Genomic DNA, 17,521 nt, shown 5'->3' with positions numbered 1-17,521 from the left:
AAAGCTACAGTTAATGTTTATGGTTTTCAGGCATAAATTGTTGTCAAAATGATATACTAATTAACAAATGTTGCATTAGTAGATAAGTTACGTGTACATATGTCTTGTACCCAAAGCAATGTCCAGTCCATGCCTTAGAAAATATATGTTTGTATATATTTAATATCTGCTGCTGTTGGCAAGGTGAATTTCCCTACTGAAGAAATTATGTTCTATTCTGTTCAATTGAAGATAACTTTCAACAAAATTGTTAAATGTTAATAACTATCACTTATAATAATTATGTCCCAGTCCACTGATTTTTATCCTCATTAGCTTCTCCCCATAATTATATTTTTGTATTTAATTCTAATGTAGTATCCATTAAATTATGTATGAGTTGCTAAATTGTGCATAATACTGTGTAAAAAATGAATTCTAATGTCGGAAAAATCTGAGTCATCCCAGGAAAAGGCATCAGCCAAAAGACTTATTGCTGTTAGTAAATGTATACTTGCAGAAATTAGCATTAAACAGATCATGGTTTCTAATGATTTGCCCTATGCAGTGTGAATTTGGGCACATTTTAATACCCAGCTGAACACAGTCACAAGAATGAAGTAACGCAACGCTATGATACATAGCTAAATATAGTCACAATGGTAACAATGTACAGTAAATATGGTTTCTGTGTATTATAACCAACAGTGCACGCCAGCGATAGTTACCATATGGCTAGTATAGAAATGTCATCACACAGAAACCAAAAAGAAGGTCAACCAATCACAAAGCACGTTGGTAACAACAAATAGAACAACCTCAACGGTTACTCATGGTGGGTACATTCCATCTATACTCCCAGATGTTTTAAGACACCAAAAAAAATACTACCATAAACTTTTCACCAATCACAATCACCTTCGTTCTGTTTCTCATTACTTAGGCTACATACTTTGCGTTCATTTCAATGTGAAAAGTAAGTGTCATTTAAAAGTTTGGGCACCCCTGGGAGAATGTTCTGTTGAATCTCTGAGTGAAAAGTTAACACAACCTCTGCAGGGTACAAGCTTAAACGTGACCGTTTTCTGCTCATTTTAACGCGCAATTCTTTTTTATTTGCTGAATTTAGCTATTCAAAAAATTATTTAAACAATTTTAAAAAGCAGTACATGTGGCATGCACAATTCTTTTGGCACCCTGTCTTCTAAGCTTTTCTTGTAGCCAGCTAACAGTCTTTCTATTATTGCTTTATAAATTTTTCCCCACTCTTCATTGTAATTTTTTTTTTTTTTTTTTTTTTTTTTTAATGTAAAACCATTGGGATGCTTGATAAGGGCTGTCCCAGTGCCAGTGCCTGCTGCTAACTGTGCAGCTCTCTACTATTATCGGCTATTCTCCCTTCCAGGTTCCATCCTCTGGTTGCCTAATTTGTCTTCCCATTTTGCAAAAATTTTGATTAATATTAAAAGCAGGAGACAAAAATATGACAGGAAATGTGAGTAAATTATTCAGAGCCCTCGGATTTGTGAAATCTCGTTGTCTTTTCACGCTGCAGACCAACTCACAGCTGCAATACCAGGGCATGGGGTAAAACCAGCACAGACGCAGTACAGACAGAGTCAGCTACAGACTCAGTACAGAGTGGAAGTGCAGACAGTACTACTGACAGCAGATCCAGTTCAAAAAGAACTGAATTCAGATCCAGTACAGACTGGACAGCTCTTGATTCAGTACAGACAAGTCTGAACTCAGATTCAGTACAGACAGAACCAGATATCACAGAACATTTCATGAAGTAAATTAAGGTCCTGAGGTTCGGTTTTGCCAAAGTTCTTGGGATTCAGTCTCTCTCTACTGTACTAGCATTGATTAACCAGTTCATGTCCCCACACCTAGTGTTAACTACGGACAGTAATCTACTCAAATCAGTTCATTTCAATTTTATTGCTACAGCATTTCTGTACAGAGACACTGTCACAAAGATGCTTTTCAGAGAAAACGAGAAAAGTCAAATTGGGCAAAAACAAGGCCTGAACCCCCAAAAAAGCAAGCAAGGTATAAAAAAAACTTGCGAGTGAAAAGAAAAACACTCAAAAAGTGGTGAGAAAAAAATTCCCCAAAGGGAGGTAATCTCTTGAGATACTCCACTCTCCAGCCCATTGTAAGAGTAAAGATTGAGTAAACAGAACAGAAATGCAATGAGGGATGTATCAGAGCAAACAATCAAATGGGCTTGGCAGGTTAGAGTCTGGGGTATTAACTAGCTGGGAAAATCTACTTTTAACCCTGCCTGCCAACATCTGAACGTGGTAGATTCTGACTGTAATGCGGAGTCTCTCTCCAGCCTGTCTTAAATCAAACTCAGTCAGTTGCACCACAGTAAACATTCAGTGGGTAGATGTGACAGTGGCTCTGTCACTCCATGGTCCAGTCAGGAGTTAAGCATCTATGAGCCACTTATTGACAGATCAGATCACACCATAAATCCAATTAACTGTACCTCCCTCCCCCTCTCCCTTCCTCTCCCTCTCCCTCTCTCTCTCTCTCTCTCTCTTTGTTCACAGTGATTGTTAAGGGTTTTCTTTCCACTTTTCTCGTTTCCTTTCTTTTTAGGCTGAGCACTAAGAGTGGAATAATATATTTGTGAAAAAAATGAATTAGTAGTGTTGCTTTTGTTTTTGGGTTGGCAGTTTCATGGCGGGGTGGTAGAATGGCATCTCATCCCAATGGGGGTGTGCCATCCCTCTCGCTCCGTCATGGAATCAGGTGTGTACCTGACGCTGGCTCTACCGTGGAAGACGTTTTGCTGGCAGTAGGAGAACAGGTCAGGTACGACAATATTGGTTTGACTTTGTGGATGAATATGGCGGTTGTTGTTTTTATGAAGGAAGAACATTTTGTAAATTGGTTGGCTGGAAGTGGAGTGCGGGTAAGTGAACTTTTTGTTCCTATTTTGCCACTTGTTTCACCCACAACAAAAGTTACCATTTCCAATGTTCCACCATTCATTACAAATAGCGATATAAAGCGTGAGCTCTTGCATTTTGGAAAGTTTGCAATAAAGACAATTTCGCTTGGATGGTAAAAACCATGCTCTTAAGCATGTGCTGTCCTTTCATCTGCATATGTTTATGTTTCTGGAATCGCCGGCATTAGATGTAGCCTATCTTTTAGAGTGCTGCACAGGGGTAAGTCCTACATGACTTACAATTGTGGTGATATCGGGCATAAAAGACTTGCATATCCGCATAAAACTCAGCCCGAAGCGAGCACGGGGCATAGCTCTAACTCCGCAGAAGAAGGCCGGAGGACGGGGGTAGGGGAGGCTCAGTTGGAGACTCACACCGTGAATGGTGCAGGTAGTGCTGATGTGGTGGGGTCTCTGCAACCGGTTGCTTTAGACACACCGAACAGCAAAACTATCAGTGAAAGTGAGGAACAAACTGAGGCACAGCCCACAAAGCAGGTCCCCTCAGAAGGGATAAATGACATAGAGGCAAAGGCCATTCCAGAGACTAGGGCTGAACTAGTGACAAAAATTGATTTGCTGGTGTCGACAGATTTACCACTAGAGGTGAATACCGCTGACTGTGAAGAAATTAAAGATGATGACGCCTTTTCTGATATTTCGAGTATGTCTGAACTTTATTCTCAAATAACTGAAGAGCAGTTTTACTCGTTACAAGAGATTAATGATTATTTAGAGGAAACTTTTGGAAAAACAGTAGATACAGAATTTGTTCCCAACATAGATACGTTTGTAGCCTCTGTGGCAATGCTGCAGCGGCCAGTAGGACTTGCTGCGCTGAGTACGAGAAAGCTTTTTCGACTTTTAAAAACTGTCCCTAAATTATGGAGGGGGAAAGTACCCATTACTAAAAAAAGAAAGTAACTGATGAAGTCACTGGGGGTTTTCTCTGCTTTTTGGTTTTACTCATTGTTCATTTTTTATTTTCGGCACCTACCTTCATACAGAGCTGTTGAAAATAGGCTCTTTAAATATCAATTAGGGTAAAAACAGGAATAAAAGAGCCATATTGAAGGAATTTATTATTAAATATTAACATAATTTTTTGTTGCAGGAGACACATTCCGAAATTAACACTGAAGTAGATTGGGGCATTTGGTGGGAAGGACAGTATATTCTCAGCTATGGCTCAAACACTAGCGCAGGGGGTAGCGGTACTTTTTGCTAAAGATCTTGGTGCGAAAATTGTGTCTTCACTAGAACTTGAAAAAGGGAGGGTTTTATTAGTGGAAGCAGAAATCAGGGTTTTTTTGTTTCTTTTCATAAATATTTATGCATCAAATACAGGTTCAGATCACTTAATAGTCTTTCATAAAATAGGAAATACATTGGCACAGCAATGGTACAACAAATTCGCTATAGACAAGAAAGGAAAAGAACCTTGCATACATTCTGGTGAAATGCTCTTTATTATTATAAAGGAATATGACTTAGTGGATGGCAAAACAAAAACATGGAAACGAGACAACACACATGGATAAAAGTGTCAGATAACAGTGTCAGTGGTGCCAGACTAGACAGAATTTATGAGTAAAGCTCATAGCAATAGAGTTGTGAATGCTTTTATTGTGCCAAATGGGATTTCTGATCATCATATGGTAGCCATTGATATAAACAGTCACATGTACACTATCTCGGCTTAGTTCCTATTGGCATTTTAATAGAAAATAACTGCTTGATCATTTATTTTGTGAGAAGTTTGGCAGTTTCTGGGGGGGCTGGAGACTAAAAAAAGATCAGTTTGAAAACTTGAGTCAATGGTGGGAGGTGGGTAAGGCACAAATCAAGATATTTTGTCAAAATTATACATGTCAAACAACACAAAGGGCAAAGGAAGCTATTCAAAAGCTAGAGAAAGAGATTAAGGGCATTGAAAGAGAATTGATAAATCAAAATCTTCATGGTGTGAAAAAAGTGTTAGGCAATAAAAAACACAATTCGGGCCTCTTCCTGCAGGAGCAGGTGAAGGGGGCATCAATCAGGGCTCGGATATCCTCAGTTAAGGATATGGATACCCCTACCACGTATTCTTTTTAATCTTGAGTGGAAGGCCGCACAAAAAAACTGATGTTCTTCCTTTGTCGCCCCAATGGAACATTGACAACTGACCCAACAGAAATGAGGAGGATGGCTGTGGCTTTTTTATGCTGAACTCTATGGACTGGGTAACTGTGAGGTTGGGAGTACAGCTCAACTCTTATAGGGACCAGGAAAATAAAAAGACTTTGGATATGGACATTAGCTTCAAGGAGCTTTCAGAGTCAGTTCAGCAACACTCTCCAGGACATGCACCAGGAGTGGATGGACTCCCTGCTGAATTTTTAAAGAATTTCTGGGGACTATTTGGAAGGGATTTCCATGAGGATATTAAGGAGTGTCTGCAGACTGGATCACTATCCAGTAGCTGTAGACGGGCTGTCTTGTCGCTTCTCCAAAAAAAGGGGGACATAGGCTTACTAAAAAACTGGCGACCTGTCGCTTTTTTATGTCATGATTATGAGATATTTTAAAAGTGCTTAGCAAACAGACATGGATTATCTGGGTGGTCTCATTCATTAAGATCAGACGTACTGTGTTCCAGACAGGGTCAATTATGGACAACCTCTTCTTAATCAGGAATGTTATTGATTTTATTATGACAAACAACCAAAATCTTGCCATATTTTCTGTGGATCAAGAGCATTTGACCGGGTGGGGCATGAATATCTTTTTAATGTTTTATGAGCTTTCAGTTTTGGTGATAGGTTTGTTTCCTGGGTCAAACTGTTGTATGCCGAGGCATCAGTTATGATCAAGGTGGGGGGTGGGCTGAGCCGCCTGGTCCCCCTATTAAGAGGCATCAGGCAGCTATACAGCCTTGCTATTGAACCTCCATTATGTAGATTCAGGACAGATTTAAATGGCGTTACAATCACAGGAGATCCTGATAGGGCAAAATGTAAGATATCTGCTTATGCAGATGATGTGACTGTTTTTATTACAGGGAAGGAAGACATTGAGATGTTGAAAAAGAATTTGATTTTATATGAGCAAGCCTCCTCAGCCAAAGTTAACTGAACTAAAAGTGAAGGATTAATCATGGGTGAACAGGCAACAGAGGGAATAAAGGCCCTGGGCATTTTTCTGGCACTGAAAATTTTAACCCCTTAGCGCACATGCCAAATCTGGCCATGCCAATCCTTGCCCATTTAGGGGGTGCCCTATTTAAAGCTTTATAACTCCAGATGTGAACACCACAGGGCTTAAATGAAGCAAGACATTTGTACCATTTACAATACTAACTAGTTTATATTCCAACTTTTGGAAGAAATAAAGTGCAACAAATGCAATTGTCTAGGCAAAAAATCTAAAATGACTTTGCTCTTTTTCAGTTTGCAATATTTCATATATACAGCAGGTTAAACTATACATGTCCTGGATCAAAAACTCCTTTGACCACAAGTTCATAAAATCTAAGGGTGGATATATATAACTACAAAAGATCTATGAAGCAAAAACTAAGCAGTGTACCCAGTGTCTCCAAATCTATCCAAAATGTCTAAATTATGCATTGCTTGAAATCACAACATATTCACATATTTCACTGCAAATCAACTGTTTTGACTCAAGAAACTTACTGTTGCATCATTTTCAAGTGGAAATTACAAGCTTTCCATCAGTACAGTGGTCTAAAATATCTAGGGGTCCAGAAACATATCAAACATCTCTCCAAAAATGAATAAAATGCCTTTTGTCCATTGTAAAGCATATAAATGAGCCCCTTACGAAGGTTCAAGATCAAACATTGATATCAGATTTAAAAATAATGCAAAAACATTGCCAAACAATGTGGTACAGTAACTAAATGTGTAATAATTAACTCTCGTTTGTATTTCTGTACTAAGGCTATCAAAAGTGCCATGAAATTGAGTTTGAATATTAGCTTTTGTAATTAGAGTTTGAATATATTCGAATATCATTTGCCTATAATTCACAAAAATAAGCTGCTTATTGTCGGGCGAAATATGCACGTGATGCTCCCTCTAAACTGGCCTACGCGTTATTTTCCACAAGCGGGCAGTAGAATAGAGGACATCGGTGAACTTTAATACTAGGTTACTACATCTGGGGCCTCATTTATAAAACGTATTTTAGATCAACTGTGTGGCGCGTGCGTAGAAAATCACGTCAAAGTAGTGATTTATAAAATTTCAACATGACTCGATTTGACCGTGGAAACGGTCGTGGCTGTACGTCAGGTCTTCACTTGACGTATGCACGCAAGTTCATTTTATAAATGAGCCCCCTGCACTATAGCCTAATGCACAAATGAATAAAGCACTTTCTTGTGGATGTAATTTGCCACAAAATTGGCATTTAATAATCATAGGGAAATGATTGTTTATAGGAAATCGCTGTTAATTTCTTAACACAGAAACTATTCAAACGGCTAATACCTGTAGCCTAAAACAACATAAATTACTTACTCTGTTTAGTTTGTTTAACTTCTTTCATCATCCAATTTTATCAAAATCTTCAGAAAAGAAAGGAAACATAGCCTGCCATGGGAACATTACTTAGCCTAAATTGTTAGCTGACCAGATCTGTTGAACGAATTGAAAAAAGAGACTGGCTCGCGAGGCTAGCTGACCAGTAACGTTAGGTTTCTATGGAGCTGAAAGTATCGCCGGAGGTTATTGGCAAGGAAAACCAGATGACCCACTTGCTCTGGGTCCAGGGCAGAACATTTTTTGTTGACAGAGGAAGTAACGTTAGCACAGGAAATGAACTTTGCGTGCATGAACACGATTCGCCGCATGAAATTAAAGCCTGCGTGTTAATTACAATACGCGGGATCCAAAACTAATATTCGAATGCTCAAATTTAGGTTCGAACTTTAAAAAAAGAAAGATTTTCTAATAGTTTTCGAACTTCAAATATTTTTTGACAGCCCTATTCTGTACTCAACAGTATGTAATGTTTTCTTGTATGGGGATGGAACGACATGAAGACAATATTCAACCGTCCACCACGTTTTGGCAATGTTCCAATTCTCCCATCATAACTGCAGTAATACTTACATAGTGATGATGAAATCTTATCTGTGTTCAGTAGATAGAGACAGAGACAGTAAATCAATGGTGCAGTTCTCTCCGCTTCTGTCTTACTCCAGAAAACGATGTCAGCTACGTCTATCAGCAAACATATGGCTTAGCTATGCTCAGAAGTCCTCAATAATAATATTTTCCAAGAAATTCTGAAAAATCGTTGATTACGTTTTGTGTCTTTTACTGCTACCACAGAGTGAATGCGTAAATGAATGCGATGATGAGAAAACTTTCGGTTATGCTGGGCTATATAATGCTATTCCAAAAGTAAAATTAGACATGTTATACATCGTTAGAAAGCTTATACTGACACCTACTGAATACATGAATTGTCAATCAAGCCAGACTGTACTAAAATGGGCGACAATGCCGTAAACAATACGTGTGGTATTATGCACAGCTATTTTGAATGTACCCAGACATCACAAATGCGCGAAATATATTTCATAAACGGATTGTCCACGACAATACATGACCACTCAGTTGTCGTGTATCGTCTAATAATGAAACTAAAACAAAGCGTTTCTGTTTTCAACTCATACTTTGGTTGCGGGAGCAATGAATGTCTGAGTTCAACAATCTAGGCACACTGGCGTGCCAACCACTAGGGATGTGCACTGAGAGGTTAAACAGAAGAATTGGGAAGGTGTGCGCCAGAGAAAATAGTTGCCAAGTTGTCTAAATGGAATTGGCTATTACCACAGCTCTCCTACAGGGGACGGGTCTTGATTTTGAACAGCCTGGCTGCCTCAATATTGTGGCATAGACTAATGGTCTTGGATCCACCTGATGATTTATTTAATCAAATCCAAAGAAGGCTGGTGAATTTTTGGCTGGTGAACTGGACGTATGCACCTGTTCTGCATTTGCCGGTCCAGGAAGGAGGGCAGAGCCTGGTGTATGTCAGAAGTCGGATCTTCCGACCGCAGGTAGCACAGAGACTCCTCTACCGAGTAGACCTGACATGGACCAAGATGGCATGTGCTATTCTGCGGAAGGTGGAGAATTTGGGATACGACCGGCAGCTTTTTGTAATGAATCTTCAGGAGCTTGTGCTCACAGGCCTTTATTCTTATTACTCTTCAATGCTGCAGGCTTGGAATTGGGTCCTCACCATGGAAAGAGACATTTCTCAGTCAGGGGAATGGATTTTTGAAGAACCATTCTTTCACAATCCACTGATCCAAACCAAAATATTATACTCAGTGAGCGTGCACGCCTGCATGGTGAAGAAAAGATCCACCAAACTGGCCTACCTAAGAGTCAGGGAGGGTTGGAGATCATCAGAAGACCTTCAGGGGTGACAGGTATACGGTTTTCTCGACTGGCTCACAGAGTAATTGAAGAGGTCAAAGCAGCTCTGCCTGGCAACTTCAGACAGGCTCTGGAAAAACAGCTCAGTCAGTGCCCAAGGAGTAAGTTGTATTGTCCACCATTCAATGTTTTTGCTGCCGTGGGGGATGCGCAAGAAGACGATGCCATGAAGAACCTCTCTTTCCAAACCCCAGAGTTGGGGAACTTTAAAGACATCAAAAAGAAGGCCTTATATGTCACCTTTACTAAGGTAGCTCACTTGAACTCTTTAAAGGACCTGAAAGCCTCAAGGTGGTCAGAGTTGTTCGGACCAGATTTTCTTTCAGAGGGGAGGCCGGCAGGTCCTGTATAAACCTCCCATAGAGAAGCATACAGCTGACCTACAGTGAAGAGTTTTTCACGGGGCCATAGCTGTGAACAGACACGTGACACACCTGAGCCTGGCAGTGGGGAGGGAGTGCTCATTCTGTGGTCAGGAAGAGACTTTAGATCATCTCCTCCTGCGCTGTGACCACTTGAGGGGTCTTTTTAATTTGTTAACCCATTCGTTTCATGGGTTGGGTGAGGGTTTTTCTTTGAAATCCCTCATTGGGGGTCCGAAGTACAGTGTCCTTAATAAAGAGAAGGATTGTATTTTGAATTATGTGTTTGGCTTGGCTAAACCAGGAAAGACAACCTTCTTGAGGCTAGTTCCACTGAATGCTTAAGGGTTTGATGACAGCACGCTTAAATATTGAATTTGCGTATAGGACTAATGATATACCAGTGTTCAGCGCAACATAGTGTGTGGGGCGGGTTCTGTGCCAAGTCTGTGATGATGGGCAGTTGGCAGTTCAAGTTTTTAATGGTCTTCTTTAAATTTGTACGTGTCAAGCAATGCTTATGATTTTTGTTTGTTGTGACATACAAAAGAAAAAGACTGGGTTGTATTGACTGAGTATTGCAGTTGAAGTTAAGCCATTTGTTGTAGTCTGTATTTCCGGTCACTTGTCTCCCCAGTACTGTCTCTGTGTCTGTGTTCCCTGAGCTGCTTCACTCCCCTGTACTTGTGTGATTTCACTATTCGGGTGGTTCCGGGTTTTCGTGGTTTCCCCCCCTTACTTCCAGTCTCGTTTTTACTTACTTCCTACTTATTTCTAGTTTTACTAATTTCTACTAATCCTTCCTAACTTATAAATTGTAAAGTACTAACCTCATTAATATACTAACATGTGAATATTACTAATGGACTAACACACACTAGTTTTGGGTTTTTGATAGTTTAGATCACTATACTAATACATTAACCAGTCTCCCCTTTTCCATGCTGCGCTGTAGCTCCGCCCCTTTTCTTTCTAGCCTGCTCTAACGCTGAGTTCTGCAATTGCCTACACCTGTCTCTTGCTCTGACTGCACCTCTCTCTCTCTGCACGCGTTTGTACCTGCTCACCCAGGCCGTCTATTATCATTGTGGTCTATGTGATTCCAGTCCGCGTTTTGTCAGTCCCCTGTCACTTAATTAGTTTTCCTAATGTTCTTCACCTGGATGTTGTTTGTTACTCCTCCCTCACTCACTTAAGCCCTCCTTGATTGTTATCTTCCCCAGTGTATAAATGTCAGTCTTTTCCACCAGCTCAGAGTCAGAACGTTGATCGTATTCATTGTGCCGATTATTTGTAAGCCTTTGTCTATCGAGATTCCTGCGACACCCCTTTGCCCGACTTCGAGTTTGCCTGCCCCTTTTGGTTTTGTTTGCTTCTGGTTCGATCTTCGCTTTGCCTTGACTTCTCTTTTGCCTGTCCCTTTGTACCTTCGCCATTCTGATCTCCTGGTTTTTGATTTTTTGCCTGTCTTTTCACTATTCTTTTGGAAACTCGATTCGGCACCGTCCTCTCTCTGATTACCTGGCTTCGAACCTCGGACTGATTAAAGACAACGTTTTTTGGATTTCCCTGGTCTGCGTGTGGGTCCTTACTCAGAACATCACACCATTACTGATGCAACGTTAATGGAACAATAAAGGTTTTATTAAAACTTAAAAACTCTCATTCCTTCTCTCTCTCTAGTACAGGTGGTGTAATACAGGCCATTCTCTGGTCTCTGGACCACACATTCAAGGTTATTTCTATTAGGTGGCTCTGATGACGAAGTCACCTTGAACAAACCATGGCAAGGTCAGTTGTCTCGCTGTGGTCCTGTCATGCGCCATGAGTGTACATGCACTGACTGTCATCATGGTGTGATTGAGAGAGCAAGCAAAGAGAGAGAGGGGGGAGAGAGAAAGAGAGAGATCAGTTAAGCGAGCGGTTTTCACCCTAAGCGTTTATTTTTAAACCTACAGCCACTAGCAACAGATGGCTATGCACCTAGTAAAACTTCCCCCATCTACCTGCAACCGCATCAATAATCTTTCACACTGAAGGGCAGAGATGGCTTCCTGACTCATATCCTCCAGTGAGGCAGCCAGTGGAGTGTGACCTTGTTTCCTGTCTCACCCCGCCGCACACTAGCTGAGACCCTGGGAACTCCAGCCCAGCAGAACTGCAGAAAAACCAGGGGTGCACTGACACCCCAACATCAGACGACCAAAAGAGAGCAGAAGAGGAGGGGGGAAAAAAAGGGAAAGAGAAAAAGAAATGCCATTCCCTCAATAGTCTAACTCAAACTTTAGGACTCCCTATTTTTCCTTTAAAATAAAAAACTAACTACACTACCTAATAACTGAGTAATGTATTAGCCTAACTGTGTTAACCCCCCCTTGCCACACACGCACACGCACACACACACAAACATGTACATGCACACGCACACATACACACTGTAGGTACCACGGACTACAAAAAACACAAAACTACAAAGTCCACCTCCAAGGGACTCATTTAACCACGCCCCCTACCACAGCCTTCCTGTTACAGTATTGGCTTACTGTAAATTTGAAACGCGCAACCTTTAATAAAACGGAGGTTGCCGCTGTTTCACCCTCTCTGTTCCATTTTCCTCTCCCCGGACTCGCCACCCTTCTCCCGTCACCCTCTCATGTGAGTCCACGCCAGGAAGAGTTTGCAAGGCCTGCAATGGAGCAAGGCGCGTACACCCTCGGCTACCGGCTGCGGGAGGAACCCCGAAGCGCTGCTACATGATTAGCGGTGGTCGAAGAACCAGGAGAGCCATGCACGACGGACGATCCTGCAGAGCAAGCCCCACGAGGCAAGTGGCCTGCGACAAGGATCAAGCTGCCTGTCTTGGAACTGGGGAAAAGGGCTAATGGCTTTCACTTCTCACGACAACTCCCATAGACTTCACACTGGAAACCAGGAAGCAATCCAACAACAAACTCAAAGCAAAGGACTCAAGTAAGGCTGTAACTCTGTGCATAGTATAATCAGCAACGGACTGAATGTAGTAATATGTATGACTAAATGTACATGATGATGCTAACAGTTATCGTGTTTAATGCACACCAATAGCTGTTCAGTTACCCTGTATCTGTTTGGTACACTTCATGCACCATTGGTTAATCACTACTTCCAGATAGTTTCAAACCCCGCTCCATCTTAGATCCTTTCTTCTCCTGGAATGCATGTCTGCAGTTCACAACTCCACACATAGGAGAACACCCAACACTCCTCACACTCATACACACATGCACACACGACACCCACACACACGTGCACTCACATAGTCTATTGTACCTCATTGTAGTGAATTGTGCTTTGTATTCAATAAACTTTATTATATTTCCAAGGCTGTCTGTATTTTTATTGCACTTGTGTTGAATTGTGTCAGCCGCTGCTAATCAAAAGAACTTAGTAGATTACCTTCACCTCTAAATCATTTATATTAATTTAGTATTAGCTGAATGTATGATACTATGATTTGGTTAAGGCTGACAATTAATGTGTCATTTTAATAATAATTAATTTTATTATTAATTTAAATTGCCAATTTATAGTTTGTATACTTAATTTTGAGACTGATTAATATATGTTGGCCCCACCTGTGAGGATATACAGTAGGTGTATATCTTCTATATGTTGGTGCCCCACTATGAGCAGTAGCGGCATGTCCCTTACAACACGCACACACACACACACACACTAACCAGTGCAGAATGCAGCTGCATGCAGCCTCCAGAACTACATCAAACGTAATGTGGTCCTTTTCATCAACTTAGGGGCACACCAATATATCTCAATTAGTACGTGAGCTCCTCAACTATTCTTCCAGTTAGCGCCCATCAATTTTCAGGAGCAAATGCTTTAAAATGGGAGCACCTGAGTAGAACTCTGCTGTTTAACCGCTCCTGTAGGCCCAAACACAAGTGCACTTTAGTGGTCGATGTTAAAGGGCAGAGATAACACCGCTCTTTGGTTAGGACAGCAGGACAGCAGTCCATTCTGGTTTAAACAGCAAACATGTATGCACTCAAGCCGTGTCCCGCCTAAGAGAGATGGCTAAGTCAAGTACAGCCAGAGGTGGACAAAGTAGTCAAAGAGAAACAATGGGTCTACATTTCACCACCCCTGACACACACACACGCAGTGAAAGCTACCCTTCCCAACACGAGAGAGGTTAACGTGGCTTTCGTGCGGTGTCTGGTGTTCAAACTGACCTCTGCGTTCCCTCTGCACAATGGAGAAAGCCGATCCTCTTTGTGGAGGAGCACCTAAGGAAACCGTACACAGCCTGTAGCCCACAGTGGTGCAGAAACAAAGAGGAATCTGCTCACGCTGGGACTGTGAGGGCATCACAAGCCAAAGGGAAAAGTAGTTTATGATTGACAGGCGGCAGCCACAAACCCCCCGCCCCACCCACCCAAGTGCTACATTACTGCCGATTTCCACATTTTTCCCTTCATTTGTTACTGTCACTGAAACAGTGAAACAGGAATGACCATAAAATTCCAATTCTCATTCCTCTAAAACCACAAGTGCCCAAGAATTATGGGTAATGAAAAACTATTCATTGAAACCCAGTTCTTTTTTCTATCTCACTGCTGTCTGCATGAATAAAATATGACGGAATCCTTCAATGATTTACCAGTGCCATCTCAAAGGTGTCCACAGCAGCAGTGTGGCCAGAAACATTCATACAGTTGGGCCAGAATAGAACTAGGTGGGTCAGAACTACTTGGGTGGACATTCATCATTGGGTGCTGTGATTCAGCCAGGATAAATGGAGTGAGCCAGGATACTATTTAGGTGGCTGTGGCCCACCCTGGCCTACACAACCCTATGCCGGTGGCCCACTGTCCCACTGAATTCAGTGACCCCCATCCCCCCCCCACACACACAGTTTTCTGCATCTTAAATTCACAGTCTCCAGGTTTCTCTGCAGGACAATTATATAGGCTAGTTCTATGAGTGCAGATCAGAGCACCTCTCTGCCACTGTAACATCCTAACACACACAGTGGTTCAGGATGGTGAAGCATCTGCGGGAGAGGGAAGTGCAAGTACATATGTACGTCTGAGTGTCTGTGTATGTGTGTGCATGTGTGTGCGTTATGCGTGTGTGTGTGTGTATAAATGTGTGTGTCTCACCCAACAGGTGACACATTCAGAGCTTGGGGGCTGTCCCAGAGATCTGCTTCAGCACTAACCCAAGCTATTGATCCTGGTGGCTAATAAAAAGTGGCTCCCGCCTGAAGGGTTTATGCAGGATTGAGATGGCGTAAGAGTGGCTGGAACTCTCACACAGGGTAGGGCTCCCCATCCCACTGATGTTACGAATGCGGCTCTTCCAGCATTGAATGTTTTCCTCTGGCACATGGTGGAGGGGCCGTTTTAATAATTAAGATCCAGCAGCCTGCAGCAACCACTGCTTGGCACTACAGTTTTGAAGATGCCACCTGGAGACAAAAGGGGTAAGAAAAGCGCCCCATAGTCTCAAATTTTTTTGAAACGCTGATTATTTGTGCTAAATTACTGATTTTCCAAATATACAGGATATTTAGAATTTCATACTCTTCAGGCTCCAAAGAACAGCTCAGACAGAGAGGACTGTTCAGCGGGTAGAGAAAATCTTCCACATGTTTTGTTAAGTAGGGAGAAAAGATGTTTATTGAAGCGGATGTTTACATTGATAGAGCTTAATGTGTAGTGTTACAGTACAGTAGTGTTTCCTGCCATTAATCTCACGTTTGCCTTTGCAATATTTATAAATGGAAGGGGAAATTTTTAGGGCTGCCCCCTAATAGTCAACCAAACCGTTAGTCGATGAGAAGAGTCTTAGTCGACCAAGTTTTCATTGGTCAGTTAGTCGCAGGGGGAAAAAAAACAAACCTCAAATTCCATTCAGGAGCAGCGCCTTGTTGTTAAAAAGTTATTAGACTATGTCGGGCAGGAAATCATCCAAAGTGTGGGATCATTTTGAGCGTGTAAAGGATGACCCCAAGAAGGTGACATGCAAACTCTGCATGCAAAGATGTGTTTGCAACATAGGTGTTTTTTACTCTCTGTCTCGTAGCTTTAGTTCGGTCCCTGGAGTCCGGTTTGCTGGCGGACGTCCACTCGCCATGTAGGTTACAAAGCATTCGCGTGCTTAACGTGGTAGTAGAACGAATTGAAAATGCTGTAATCTTCTGCACTAAAATATTTTTTCAATTTAGTTTTTTCATAAGTTCATAAGTTGTGTGATATTATACCGTGTTGAAATAAATTAACAAAATGTTCGGACTCCTTGCTGGTTGTTCTGACACATTCTGACACCTGAGAAGTGGAAGAATGGCCACAGAGGAAAGACATGTCATTGGCTATCTTTTGCTTTGTCTGTAATAGCATTATAGCCAAGAGCCAATCAAAGTCATCAATACAGGGATGCAATGCGCATCACATCATGACATAACACCTGGGCTCTCCTCCCTCACCGATATACCATGAGAGAGTGTCTATGTATATCTGAAAAGCTGCTAGTGGGAGGCAAAAGAGTGTGTTGCCATGACTGGAAGCAAAGTGCCTTGACATTTCAAAGGGATTTTTTCTTTGTTGTAGCTTAGGTATTTTTTTTAAAAATTCAGAACAAGACCAAACAGACAGGTCTACTGTTTGAGTGCATCACTAGGTCCCAGTCCAGGAGTTTGGAGATTCAGCAGGTATTGTACAGTAATAGATGCCTTTGGACCTCATACTTCATAATGTAAAGTCCGATGGTTAAACCTACACAGTTCTATAAGCTACTGTGACCACAGAAACTGACCTACAGTGAATAGGTCAGAGAGAACAAAAACCAGACAGGCTCAAGCCTCCGGGAAGCGACACTCAAAAACACAGCAGTATATCAGTGCAATAACAGAGACGGTGACAGCTGGACTCCCACAGTTCATTTAGAGGCAAAAAAATATGAGTGCGTACGCGATGAACACAGCTCAGCTCACTGCAATCAGGATGAGGTTCAGTGGATTTTAACAGCTGAATATCATCCATGTGTTTGGGATCCAGACAATGAACAGACACGCTTCTAACCAAGTACATTTTTTACAGCTCTCTATTGTATCAAGACCAGCAACAGTTTAGTCTTCCCAGACACCAACATAATTGACGCCACACCAGATCTATCGGATCCAAACAGATCTAATCGGGCGATGAGTGTCAGAGGTGGAATGAACACAAGACATGTTTGGATGGTGAACGCTCCCAATACACACTTTCTTGTGCTTGATGGAGAAAAAAATTAGGGGAAAATGTTTCTCGTGAACTTACTGCAGAGCAATGAGAGAGTGCGAACGGCTTTCGTGCAAACAATCGATGCTGCGCTTTCGTCTGTCCAAAAAAGGAATGAATAACATAACGCAGGAGAGGCACAGGCCAATTGGCAGCACGAGAGACAGCAATAAGCCAGCGGCCAGATGGAGAATGACAGTGGCCTGTTTGGAGAGAAGGAGGGGCTGGGTGGAAGTGCCACAGACAGATGTAAAAGATAACGCTGTTACACGGAGAGACAAAAAACAAGCGATCTGTGTGTCTCTGCCACAGCAAGTATGATATGAGTCATCCAACTGTGACAGAAAATGCAGAGAGAGAAGAGTCTCAGTGGATAATTATATCTTTCTGCTTCACACTGCCAATTATATAAAAAAAGAATATTATCATAATTATTATTACTAGTAGAATTTATAATAATGATGATTATAATTA

The 17,521-nt window shown here is 41.7% G+C and overlaps 1 protein-coding gene across 1 annotated transcript in view; it reads right to left on the bottom strand.

The window, feature by feature from the left end:
• Window positions 1–17,521, bottom strand: part of LOC118226112 (glypican-1-like) — a 102,641-nt gene that overhangs the window by 83,315 nt on the left and 1,805 nt on the right. The gene's annotated exons all lie outside the window — the stretch shown is intronic.

This window comes from Anguilla anguilla, chromosome 4 (genome assembly GCF_013347855.1).
Source record: "Anguilla anguilla isolate fAngAng1 chromosome 4, fAngAng1.pri, whole genome shotgun sequence".
NCBI lineage: Eukaryota > Metazoa > Chordata > Actinopteri > Anguilliformes > Anguillidae > Anguilla > Anguilla anguilla.
Note: the sequence above shows the minus strand (reverse complement) of the source record. Positions and strands in the feature narration are given on the sequence as shown.